The following is an 11,639-nucleotide window of genomic DNA, read 5'->3' on the forward strand; positions in this document are numbered from 1 at the left end:
TTGGCATTTCGAATATATGTGCTGCAAGTTTGTGTTTTGAGAACATGTCCTCCAATGTTGTGCTTATGGAATATATCACCTCTAGTTTTGAGCATGTGGACTAAATCTACTCCTGGTGGCATTTGGAAGGGGTCTCCTCCAGTTTTGGGAATGCAGAACATGTCTCCTACAGTTTTGGGAATGTGAAAGATGTTTCCTCCAAGGTTGTTCATGTGGAATATAACTGTTTTTTGGTTGTAAACCTATATTTTCCAATTATTGGTTTGTGGAATATACCTGTTCCAGTTTTGAGCATGTGGAAGATGTCTGCTCAATATTTGTGCATGTGGAATATGTCTCTTCCATTGTTTGGCATATAGAATATATCCTCTGCAATTTTGGCCATGTGGAATATGTGTCCTGCAGTTTGTGCCATGAAGAAGATGCCTGGTCCATGTTTGTTCATGTGGAATATAGTTGCTCTAGTTTTGGACACTGGAATATTTGTCTTCTCCATGTTTCTGAGGATATCTCTTCCACTTTTTGGCATGTGGAATAATTTTCCTTCCTTTTTTGCAAGTGGAAGCTGTCTTCTCCAGTTTTTATCATGTGGAATTTATCTCACCAATTTCATGAATGTGGAATTAATCTACTTGGATTTTGGCATGTGGAATCTGTCTTTACCTGCTCTTCTTTTGGGCATGTGGAATATAGTTGCTATAGTTTTCAGTGTCTCCTCGATGTTTGTGCATGTGGAATATAGCTCTTCTAATTTGTGTCCTGGAGAATATATCTGCTCCAACACCTGCCTGTGGAATATATCTTTTCTGATTTGAGCTTGTGGAAGATGTCCTCTGCAATTTGCGCATGTGGAAGATCTCTCCTCCAAATTGAGCAGATGGATGATATCTTCTCCAATTTGAGCACGTGGAAGATATATCTTCCAGTTTTGAACATGAATAGATCACCTGCCAATCTGGGCATGTGGAAGATGTCTCATCCAGGTTTGTACATGTGGAATATATCTCTTTCAGTTTTCATCATGTGGAATGTATGTGCTTCTGTTTTGTGCTTTTGGAATGTGTTACTTCCAGCTTTTGGCACATGGAAGAAGTCGCCTCCAAATGTGGTATGTGGCATCTACCTCTTCCTATTTTGGGTGCCTGGAAGTTTTCTCCTCCAGGTTTTGGGATATGGAGTACAGCTTTTTCAGTTTTGGGCATTTGGAATATATCTGTTGCAAATTTGTGCTTTTGGAACAGGTGCCCCAAAGTTGTGTTTATGGAATATATCACCTCCAGTTTTGACCATGTGGAATAAATCTATTCCTGGCAACATGTGGAAGTTGTTTCTCCAGTTTAGGGAACGCAGAAGATGTATAGTCCAGGATTTTGCATGTGGAATATGACTCTTCCTGTTTCCTGCATGTAAACCACATAGTTTCCAAATAAAGGCATATGGAATATACGTGCTCCTGTTTTGAGAATGTGGAAAATGTCTGCTCAATATTTGTACATGTAGAATATGGCTCTTCCATTGTTTGGCATATGGAATATATCCTCTGCAATTTTGCCCATGGTGGAATATGTGTCCTTGTGCCATACAGAAGAGCCTGGTCCATGTTGTTTATTCATCTGGAATATGGTTGCTCTAGTTTTGGACAATGGAATATTTGTCTTCTCCATGTTTCTGCATATATCTCTTAAATTTTTGGCATATGGAATAAATTTCCTTCCTTTATTGCAAGTGGAAGCTGTCTTCTCCAGTTTTTGTCATGTGGAAGATATCTCACCAATTTCACGAATGTGGAATTAATCTACTTGGATTTTGGCATGTGGAATTTGTCTTCACCGATGTTTGGCATGTTGAAGACTCCTGCCCTTCTTTGGGTCCTGTGGAATATAGTTGCTGTAGTTTTCAACATGTGGAAGATATCTCCTCCATGTTGCGGCATGTGGAATGTATCTCTTCCAATTTTTGTCTTGGACAATATATCTGCTCCAACATCTGCCTGTGTAATATATCTGTTCTGATTTGAGCATATGGAAGACATCTCCTCCAGTTTTAAGCATGTGAATATTTCTCCTCAAATTTGAGCATGTTGAAAATATCTCCTCTAAATTTGGCAAGTGTCATACATCTATTCCAATTTTGGCTTATGTAATTTGCCTTCCCATACATTTGGAATGTGGAAGGCAGCGCTTGTGTTTAGAACTTGTGGAATATATTTTTTTAAATTTTGTGCATATCGAAGTTATCTCCACCAGGTTTGAGCATGTGGAATATATCTCTTCTAGTTTGAGGCCTGGGGAGTATATTACCTCCAATATTGGAAATGTGGAATATGTGTTCTACAGTATATCTTCTGGAAATTTTGGTGTGTGGATTATACCTCCTCCTTTTTTGACATGTGGAAGTTATCCTAATCAGTGTTGTTCATTTGCACAATATCTCTAAAAATTTTCAAAATGTTGAAGAGGTCTCCTCCAGTTTTCAGCATGTGGAGCCTATTTTCTTCAATTTGGGGATGTAAATTATGTGACATGGGATATATCTTCCTATAGTTTTCAGCATGTGAAATACATGTGCTTCAGTTTGGGGCCTGTGGAATATGTTTCTTCAGGTTTTTGAAATATGGAAATTGTCACCTTGAAATTTTGGTGTGTGGAAGATATCTCCTCTTGTTTTGGGTATGTGGATGACATCCAATCCAGTGTTGTGCAAAATACCCCCTCAAATTTTGGGCACATTAAAGATGTCACCTCCAGATTTGGGCCAGTGGAATATGTCTCCTTCAATTTGGATATATTGAAGCTATCTCCTCTAAAATTTGCATGTGGAATCCATCTCCTCCTGTTTTGGGCATGTGGAATATATCTCTTACAGTTTTTGAGCAGTGGACAATGTATCACTCCAGTTTTGCTTACGTGAAAGTCGTCTTCTCCCATTTGGGCATGTCGAAGATGTCACCTCCACTTTTGTTTATGTTCAATATGGCTTCCCCTGTTTTGCGTGTGCTCTGTTTTGGGTCATGAAGAATATGTTTTCTCCATTTCTGGATACTTGGAATATGTCTTATTCAGGTTTGGGTCAAGTCGCCTTAGTATAGTATGTGCCTCCTCTATGGCATGAAAAGTTTGGCCTGCTGGATGTCTCAGCTGAATGGGGCTCCACCAGTCTTCCTCATGTGGAATTTTTATGCTGCAGCACCTCTCAGCATGAAATGTGCCTACTCCAGTTCACAGTGTAAACTATATCACTTTCCGTACTCTTAAAAAGGATTCAATTTATTGAAGTTTTCATGAGAATGGGTGATGTCAAGACCACATTTGTAGAGACGGAAGTCCATCTCCATTTGTTCACTGCAGCAAGGAATAAATCTACTCTAATTTTTCTTATTATGGGATGTGTCTGCTCCTCATCTAGAGCAGGATGTGGGTGTGTTCAAGTTTTCCCCAGCCTGGCTAGCATGGATTCCATCTCTCTGCTCGAAGGTAATGTTTTCTTAGAGAATTCATTTTCAAGTAAGTATCTCCCACTCTCTTCAGCATAGGAGGCATTTGCTCCTATTCTCCTTGGCAGCTCTCCTTAGAAGGTAAGCATTTATTTAAAATAAGCTTTGATTTACATGGAACCATCTACTTCCTGTATCCTCAAGCAAAATTGAATCTTTTCCCTCTTTGCTCAGAGCCCGAAATTGATCCTTTCAGTCTGTCTGTTATATGGACATTATATTCTCGTGTTCATTCATCATGATGTATGTCTATAGTATCTATCCTCAAGAAAGAATGAATGTATTCTCACTGTTGGCAGCATGGAAAGCATTTAGTGCCGTTCTACTTAGAAGGTAAGTATCATCTCCAGCTGTCGTTGTGGTGGAAGGTGTCTACTCTAGTGATACTTAGACTGGAATGAATCTAATGTAGCCCTCCTCAACCAGGTAGTTGTTAACAGTCCTCAGCATGGAATCCATCTCCAGTGTTCGTACTTATTATAGAATGTGTAAGCTGTAGTCTACTTCAACAAAGAATCTGCCTCTGTCACTTCTCCATATGATGGAATATGGTGACTCCAGTCATTTGCAACAGGACTTGAGGTCTCTCCATGTCTCCTCCAGTTGGAATGCATATCATCCTGCTCCCTTCACTGAGCAATGTGTCCACTCCAGCTGTTTTGAGAATGCAATGCTCCTTCTCTATCTCTACTCAGCATTTAATGTGTATCCATTGCTCTTTTCCATTAGGACAGCATTACTCCATCTCTCCTCAGCATGGAGTACCTCACTTCTCCTTAGCATAGTTCATGTGTAGAGCAGTTCTCCTCTTCATTCTCTGTTTCTAATCCAGCACTCTGTAGTTGGAATATGTTTTATACAAGTCGTCTTAGCTTGGAATGCATTGCCTTCAACTCTCTTAATCTAGAGGGCCTCATGATGAAGCTGAGTCTCTCAGCATGGCATGTGTTGAAAGCATCCCTTGTCAGCTCTTGCATTCTCTAGCCTTTTTTCTGGCTAATATAGCACACCTTGGCATGGAGTCCATGTACCTAAGCTCTCCTCAGAAATGTGATCTGTCAACTCCAGTTCTACTAAGGGTGGAATATGATTGTTCATGTAATGCATCCAATGCATGTATTCTTTATCTGCCTCAGGGAATGTTTATGCAACTTTCCTCAGCAGAGAGAGACTAAATCTTCTCCATTTCTCTACAACATGGAATGTGTTTCCTCACACTGTCTTCTATATGAAATGGATGTGCTCCAAGTCTCATCATGGAGTGCCATTCTTGTAGCTCTGGGTAGCATGAAGTCTCTCCATGTTCTGTAGAGCAAAGTGGTTGTAGAGTCCAACACTATGCACTTGGCTGTCTAATGCTCTGTCATTATGGCCTATATCTCCTTTTGCCTTGTAAACATGTGCTCTTTCTTATGTCCAAATGGAAGTCTTTGATTCCAGCTCTCTTAGGTATATTGCTAGGCATCAGATACACGTTTCCTAGTTCTTCTTAGGGTGTCATGAGTCTCAGCATATCTATAATGTATAGAATTCTTTGACTGCACCGTTTCTTGTAGTAGGTCTCCCCCAAGTGTGTTATGAGTGAGCATATGCATTTGAAGGCCCAATATGGAATGTTTCTGCTATGTCTTTCCTGAAGACCTCATCTTTTACTGCAGGCCCTTCAACATGGGATGTTTTTCCTCTAGTTTGCATCATTGTGTATTGCAACGTCTCTTACTCTCCTCTGAATTGCATGTATGTAATCTGGTTCTTGTCAGGCTGAAATGCATCTCTTCCAGCTTTCCTTGAGTTCAAGAAATAGAGCTGCAGGTCTTATTCCAGACTTTACCCTAGAGAAGAAATTGTCAGCACCATATGTGTACAGCCTGTCATCAATCTCCTGTTGCTCAGCAAGTAATGCATCTACTCTGTGTCATTGAATTCAACAGCTCCTGCTCTCCAGGGAATTGGAGGCATATGTTCTAGATCTGCTTAGCATTGAAACCACCATGTCCATCTTACCCTTCTTTAGGAGGGTAAATATGCAGTCTAGGTTTCTGTATCATGGAATCATCACCCAGTCTCCTGAGCATGGCATATACTGCAGCTGTGTTTGTCCTGGAATCTATCTATTTGAGCTGTGCTTACTATCTTGAAATCTGTTTCGCATGGACTCCTCACCCAGTATATTCAGCATAGGCTACAATACTACTCTCTCTGTCCTCCAGTACATCATCTATCAAAGTCTGTTTACGAAGAAAATGTCAAATTCGGGTATGTTTAGCATGGAATCATCCTCATTCCTTATTTTCAAATGCATGTCTTCCATCTCTGCTGAGGATGGAATCAATGTCTTCAATCATTCTGCACGGTGGAACTTGTCTTAATGAATTTTTCAGTATGGAGTATGTCAACACCATGTCTACTCAGCAAGGACTATGTCAAGTCCAGTTCATCTCAGCATGGTCTCTTTATTTATTTATTTTTTGTTGGCATGGGGCTTGAACTCTGGACCTGGGCTCTGTGCCACAGCTCATTGGATCAAGGCTAGTGCTCTACAACTTAAACCACAGAGCCATTTCTGGTTTTCTGGTGGTTTATTGCAGACAAAGTCTCATGGACTTTCCTGCCCCTGCTGGCTTTGAACCCTGCTCCTCAGCTCTCAGGCTCCTGAGTAGCTAGGATTACAGGCATTAGCCAGCGGGGCTACTTGTGAAATTTTACTATATATCTTTGTGTTATGAAATGCATCTCTTTCAGCAGGTGACAGCAAGGCATGAGTCAGCTCCAATTGTCTTCACCAAGGAATGCAACTATTCCAGCTCTTCTTAGCATGAATCCTTGTACTCAGGGCCTCACTATTCCATGTGTTTAAAGCAAGGTATGTATCATTCCCAGCATTCTTTAGCATGCAGTCTGGCTAGTAGAGTGCCCATTGGCCTGCACTATAGCTGCTGTGGTTCTCCTTGACATAAGATCTGTCTACTATACTTGTACTCATTTGATTGATCAGTCTTCTGCTTACTTGAGTTATTTCTTATTCCTATTCTCTCTTTTTGGTGGTGTTCTTGTATATATTGTAATTGGGTTACTGCACTTAATATGATTTTTTCCAAGTCTTTCCATTTCCTAACAAATGGGGCGGTGTCATTCTTTCTATGTAGGTACAGAATTTATTTTTCACAGAGGTTAATTATTGTTTTTCTTTTTCATTTTTATTGTGAAAATACCATACAGAGGGGTTACAATTACATTGTCAACAAAGAAACATAGATCCCATAGTTTCTCTTATTTGCAATTACTAGTATATATCTGAGACAAGCAGAAACAGTCAGATAGGTTGGTATTAGGCGAAATGAACCCCAAGATAAGGATTCAAATTTTTTTTTCATTCTTGCGATTGCTTCTAACATATTTATAAGATGATTTCTTTGTTGCTTTGTATGTCCCTCCCCCGTGGATTAAACCCTGTTTTCACTATATTTGATGTTGATACAATTTGTGGAGGGGAAGGGAAAAAGCAAATTGTTTAAATAGGGATACCGGTGGACCCATTGCAACAATGAGTTGTACAAGACGTTGTCAAAAAATGAACTTTACAGCTTTGGCCAGGTTGAGAGGTGGGGAAGGGGGATGCTGGAGGTGGGAGTGTAGATGGAAAACTGAAGGGAAGGGGAAACAAAGGAGGAGGCAACAATGATTAATAAGAAATGCACTCGCAATGAGTATTTGTAACCCCTCTGTACGGTATTTTCACAATAAAATTTTTTTAAAAAAGGAAATGTACTCATGACCTTGCCCATGTAATTGTAACCCTTCTGTACAGTATTTTCACAATTAAAACAAAAACAATTACATGCACAAGGAAATGAGTACATTTCTTATCAAGCTTCGCTGCCTCCTCCTTTTGTTTCCCCTTCACATCTCTTCCCATCTCTCCCCACCCCTGGCCAAATTTGTAATTTTTATTTTTTTGACATAACATCTTGTACATCTCATTGTTGCAATGTGTCTGCCTGTATCCTTATTTAAATTTTAATATCTGTCCTGTGGATTGAACTCAGGCTATAGGCATTTTTTGGTTTCTGAGCCAGGGCTAGTGCTCTTATCACTTGAGCCCCATCTCCCTTTTCAGGTTTTTGGTGGTTAATCAGAAATAAAAGTCTTCCAGAATGTTTTTGTTGGGTGGCTTTGAACTTGTGATCCTCAGATCTCAGTTTCCTGATTAGCTAGAATTACAATGTTGAGTTACCATTGCTGGACTCAGGCTAGGTAATTGCTCTCAAATGTGTTTTGGCTCAACTCAGTTATGTGATTTTAAACTGCAAATTGCAAATTGAAAAGGGAGGGGTTCCTGCAGAGGCAGCTATATATGTAACTGATAATTGGTTTTCCTCCTTGTAGCCTCAGGCTTGCAGGCTATTTTTGTTGTATAGGCCTTGGGTGCCACAGGCTTAAGTGCCATGTGACTGCTTCTCAAATATCAGCTTATTGTAGCTAAAGGTTAGTAATGGAAACTTTCTGTGTGGCCCTGGGTGAAGTCCATGGGAAAGAATGCAAGTCCCTGTTGCTGCCTGAATCCTTCCTGATTGTCCAAGATTCCAAAGTCCTCTTTGGTGTGGCATAGATCTCCTTCCCTCCCAAATGTCCTTCCTGAACTGAGTTGGTATGACTGTTTTCCCTTCCCAGCATAGACAGACCTAATTAGGAGGAATCCATTCAGGGTCCCTCCTCAGCTTGGCTTCATTAGTTACTTTAGTGACCAGCACCCTGACTTAAAAAGGAGCTATCCTCCTTGTCAGTGTCGTCTCCTCTCTGTGTTGAGGCCTGTCCTTTCTGCTGCAGCCTTTCCTTCAATTCCTCCCATGCGCCCCAGCCTTACAACTCCACCTGGTGTACCTGGCGCTAGTCTCTACCAAGCACCACTGCTAGGAAGACACCTCCCTCTTCATCCTTTCCTCCCAGGTGACTTTCTGTATATTAGTTCAGTTAACATATCAGCCCCTCTGGGCACTATCCATGATGTCTGGTTTCAGAGTAGGTTCTTTGGCTTGTAGAAGAGCCTATGCTTTTCTCAAGAACACAGGACAGACATAGTCACCACTCTCTGTGTATACAAGGATCACTACCTGTTGGATCCCCTTCCCCTGCTCACTATGTCATGGTGACTCTAAGCAGAGTTGCAATGAAATAGTTATATCTGAGGTGGGAACTGCCCTCCATGAGTATTTTGCCTGAATAATTTGAATATTCTTCCTCATTTTGGAATTTTTGTCTTCTAGAACATGGAAGCATGGATTCCAACTCTAGCTCATTGGACTTGCAGTTTGTCATCCTTCTTCACTTAGCCATATACCTTGATTAAGGTGGAGCCAGCAGATAGTAGTGAAAAAGAAAAGGTGAGTCCAGCATTCAGGGTTACTATTTAGAATATGAGAATCTTCACTCTGTCCTGTCTCCTGTCTCCTGGGAGCAGCATTGGAGGTACAAATTGGATGAAAGCTCCCTTGTGTCTTTGGCTACATGTTTTCTCCTCTCATCATAACTAGGAATGCCTTTGATTTTTGGGGGGCCTTACAGAACCCCTCATGGGGTACTTTACATATAACAGGCTGCCCTTTGGAATGTTTTGTTACTGTCTCTGAGACCTCTTTATTGCCTGTAAGTCCCACAGTCCCCTCATTCCAATACTTCATTACACTAGCTTTATTTTAAATCTCATGTGAGAGGGCTGGGAATGTGCCTTAGTGGTAGACGCATGCCTAGCATTTGTGAAGCCTTCCTTAGTAGCACATCAACAGAAAAAGCTAGAAGTGGTGCTGTGGCTTAAGTGGTAGAGGATTAGCCATGAGCAAAAGAAACTCAGGGCCAGTGCCTAGGCCCTGAGTTCAAGCCTTTTGTGAGAATATAAACCTCCAAAGGCTGTTCTTGCATTCCTAGTCTTTCACCTCACATAGATCTGACACTGATTAACAGTCACCTAGCAGAATTGATAGAGTTGAATTCTGAGGAAACTGGCAGTTATGTGATTTAGGCTTTATCATCCTGAGAACACTGCAGTCTCCCTCCACACCCACCAAACAAAGACAGCTGCAGTGTAGTAAGGTGGTGTATGTTGCCTCTGAGGCCCATCCTTGACTGCAACTTAAGCACAGGATTATGAGGCAGAATGATTCCATAGGAACGTATGTTGAGTCAGACTTGGTCACAGCCAGCACTCTCCCTCAAGTCACAGGTGTCAGCCAAAGGAAACTTCGGTCATCTTGTCCTTCTCTTCCCAAGGACGGGGCTGGGATTGTCCATGGCTTCCTGGATGGAATGTCATTGTTGGCCTCACCATTGATCGTGATACTCCTGTCCTGGTGTCAGTCTCCATAAAGCTCATCCTGGAAGGGATAACAATACAACCCATCAGCTGACCAGGTACAGTGTTCCCTGATACCACTCCCTGGAGAGACCCAGTTGGGGACCCTTTATACTGCCACAACTAGCCTGATATACTTCCTCCCTTTATGTCCCTCTTTCAGATGGAACTCCACATCACACACATTTTTGGATATGTCTTACTAAAGACAAGCGCCACTTTGGTCATTTTAAGTTGGCTTCTAAGGAAACTTGGAACTTCACCACCAACAATATGGGTCCTCAGATTCCACAATGACTTTCCATCTTCTCCCCAGCCATCTTGTGAGCTTAACTGGTGTTTAGTCAAATCAGCTATACAATGAGCAGGACTGACTCACTTTAAATCATCTGGGCTCTCCACAAATTCTCTGCACTATTAATTACTTAACAATTTCCTTTCCATCAATCATTTTATTAGGAGTAAGCTGTGATTATAAAAGTCACATTGTAATAACTATAATAAATTTGTATGTCACAAATGTTTCTGCCTTTTCTGGTTCTTCATATTTGTGCTTTGACTATTGCCTGCTCATGTATGTATGTATGTGTGAATGTGCATGTGTATGTGTGTATCTGAGAGAGACACAGGAGAGAGAGATTGAGGACTGGGATTTGAATTCAGGTCCTGACATTGTTGCTGGGAGTTTTTACCCAAGACTTTCCCCCTTACCACTTGAGTCTGCCTGACATTTTGCTGGTTAACTGGAGTTAAGTGGACTATTATGTGATATTTTTAGGAATATGGGTTCACTTCTAGCATCCCAAGAATGAGCAGTGAATATTTTGCCACCAGTATTACAAAGCATGCTTTATTCTGCAGATCTGTGGCAGTTTTGTGACTACTAATATGTAAATTCCTCTCAAGATGAGAATGGGCAGTATTCATGTGTCCTGGGATTTTGGGAACTTAGGATTTGTGGCTAGGATTCAATTGTAGTTAGAAATACCTAATGATTTCACTCTGACTTCATGGCGACAGAGTTTTGCTGCACTGTGTTGCAAGAGTAGAATGGATATTAGACTTAGGTAGCACATTCTGGTGATGGCCATAAATCATATCTGGTTCCCACAGTGATTTGTTGAGAAACATGTAGACCTTGTCCTATATGTCTCTGTGTCCCAGGATTGCTCCACCAGGTGAAGCTCCAACTTGTGTTTCTGTCTTGATGGCAAATGTGTGAGTAGATGAATGATGAGATAAAAGGAGCATTTTTGTTCTGACCATTGCATGTTGTCTTATGATGGATGGAGATGTTCCAGCCTTCCCCATGTGGAAAGTGCTTGTTATTTCTGTCCTCAGAACAACATTCTTCCGTTAGCTGTCATGAGCTTAGAAAGTATACTGCAGTTTTCCCTCGCTTGAAGTAAAAGTCTTCCAACTCTCATCATGGTGTATCTATTTCTTCCAGATGAGAGGAAGGGAAAGTTGGTCTTACTTCTCCTTAGAGTGAACCTGTTTCTTCCAGGTAGAGAGGATACTAAATGTCAAATCTTGGCTCATACTGCCTTGAATCTATCTGCTTTTGTTCACATCAGTGCAAGGAGTACATCCCGTGTAATTTTCTGTAGTGTGGAATTTTTGTACATCTTCTCTCCAGAGAATGGAGTGCATGTATTCCAAATCTCTTTAGAACCTTCTAGTGAATTTCTACACAAGAGGGTAAGTATCTTTTTGGTGTCTCCTTATAATGAAGTCATATCTGTTTCTTCTTTTCTTCAGTTGATGTTTGTCCTTTCCTCAGAGCATAGAATTGATTTC

General features: G+C 41.0%; 1 long non-coding RNA gene across 2 annotated transcripts; it reads left to right on the forward strand.

Annotated features, from left to right (window-relative positions):
• The first annotated feature begins 2,493 nt into the window (after window positions 1-2,493).
• LOC138836671 (uncharacterized) lies at window positions 2,494-10,350 on the forward strand. 2 transcript variants are annotated; one of them, XR_011374992.1, is made up of 5 exons: window positions 2,494-3,826; window positions 6,236-6,356; window positions 8,758-8,874; window positions 9,758-9,898; window positions 10,003-10,350. It is a non-coding gene; the product is annotated as an uncharacterized lncRNA (long non-coding RNA). The 2 variants fall into 2 exon arrangements; XR_011374995.1 differs by having other exon boundaries at window positions 6,239-6,356.
• The last annotated feature ends 1,289 nt before the right edge of the window (window positions 10,351-11,639 follow it).

Source organism: Dipodomys merriami, unplaced genomic scaffold (assembly GCF_024711535.1).
Source record: "Dipodomys merriami isolate MVZ:Mamm:240054 unplaced genomic scaffold, mDipMer1.0.p SCAF_10, whole genome shotgun sequence".
Lineage (NCBI taxonomy): Eukaryota > Metazoa > Chordata > Mammalia > Rodentia > Heteromyidae > Dipodomys > Dipodomys merriami.